This window comes from Medicago sativa, chromosome 2, assembly GCF_051527215.1.
Source record: "Medicago sativa cultivar Bolivia chromosome 2, Bolivia_mono, whole genome shotgun sequence".
NCBI classification, from domain to species: domain Eukaryota; kingdom Viridiplantae; phylum Streptophyta; class Magnoliopsida; order Fabales; family Fabaceae; genus Medicago; species Medicago sativa.
In genome coordinates this window covers 26,434,224-26,436,024 of record NC_140750.1, presented here as the reverse complement: position 1 = coordinate 26,436,024, position 1,801 = coordinate 26,434,224, and the positions used below count along the sequence as shown (strand labels likewise).

At 34.1% G+C, this 1,801-nt stretch overlaps 1 non-coding gene across 1 annotated transcript; it reads right to left on the bottom strand.

Annotated features, from left to right (window-relative positions):
• Window positions 1–251: 251 nt before the first annotated feature.
• TRNAP-AGG (transfer RNA proline (anticodon AGG)) lies at window positions 252–323 on the bottom strand. Its single transcript has one exon. It is a non-coding gene; the product is annotated as a tRNA-Pro (tRNA).
• Between the last annotated feature and the right edge of the window lie 1,478 nt (window positions 324–1,801).

Below are 1,801 nucleotides of genomic sequence, written 5' to 3'. Positions count from 1 at the left end.
TATGTGTTATTCATAAGCTTGTCAACGTAATTTGTGAAAAAACAGTTTCAATTTTCGTTAGTGAGAATGTATGAATTAACATAAAAATGGTGAAAGATTGGAGGTTAACATTATGAACCGAACCACATAAGTGTGTGACAGAAACAATATATTGTTCATCTGAGTGTTTGATTATATTTGGTTCTAATAGTACCCTTGAAGTGGTTTTTTTTTTGTAGCAGTTTATTTGTAAAAAATAAAACATCAATAAAGGGGCATTCCGAGAATTGAACTCGGGACCTCTCGCACCCTAAGCGAGAATCATACCACTAGACCAAATGCCCTATTTGATGATATTTTTTCGCCAGCAATTGTGCAAAGAAAATACTGCTACAACAAAATCATCAAGTCAATTTCGCTAGCAAGGAACACAATTTATCATCCTATCAAAAAAAGAAAACAAATTTTCAAAAAATAAGGAAAGGTTAAGCTAATTATTGGACGAGGCAATATCGTTAGGAAAATGCTACTTATGCTACTTCTCAAGAAAAATAGCTTCAAGAATTTTTCAAGGCACAGTTGGCAAATTTTAATTGGATGATTAATTTGTTCACTTCCTATTTTTCAGCTACACCTCCTTGAATTGTGGCAAATAGTGCATTGCGATTGGCTATTCTTTATTCTTGAAGAATTCTTGATGTTATTTTTCTAGAGATATAGCATTGCTCATATCGTTATGTACGTTTGTTTTGTATTCTTGACATAAGTTGATCATAGTTTTGTATGCCAATTAAATTACTTTGATTTAACACATAATACAGGTAGATTTAGATATTTAAAACGGTATTCCAGCATATTAATGTGTGGATTTCCATTAATGAAAAGTTTCTAATTGCTGGTGAAGTAGGCTACTGGTGAGAGTGCATTATGTGTAAGAATTAGGAAGTTACTGTAACCTGTGACAACTGGAATAGCCCGTTCAGGTTAATGAAATATGTTAACTAATTCAGTTACGATTTGATAATTTCAAAACATTTTTTTCTTTCGAAAACATTTTACAAATTGACGATCTGAATCCAATACTATATTTGATAAAATAATTTCATGCGAAGAGAGTTTACAAATTTAATTCATACACTTTATAATATATATAATAGTGTACGTGTATTCATTTCTCATGATAGTATCATTTACAACAGTGCTCAAATAGGTGTAGAGCAAATACATATAATACTCTCCAAGCAGAAATCTAAGCTGATCCTTAACTCTAATTTGAATGATTTGGTGTTGAGACCTATTGATGGCATCAAGCCTGACTGTCAAACCACTACTGCTCCAAAGCCTCCACCATTCCCACTTAATGACTCCCTATTTGGATATGGGGTAAGGTCCGATCCACAGATTAATGTAGAGGTTCATGATCTAAAAACAACATAATTACATAAATACAACATGCATAACATTGTAGGCATGGTAAATGGATTTAAAATAAACATTCCACATATAACTATCACAATGCACATTTAGCCTAAAAATGCAGACTCTACATGAGTGTGAAGCCTATCATAGGACATCACATGCAAATGATACCGGAATTATCACCGCTCTGCAGAGGGTTATGGCAGCACCACTAAGGAGATGAGTATCAACTCATCTATCAGACTCAACGATCCACATTGGGATAAGGTGGTTTTAAAACGCACCCCGTGCCACCATGCCGGTGTGCACCTCGTGACTCCTCTCTGGTGTCCATGTAACTATGAAATGCACGAACATACGATTCCCCTTATATTATATCGTCAAACTATGATATAGGATAAGG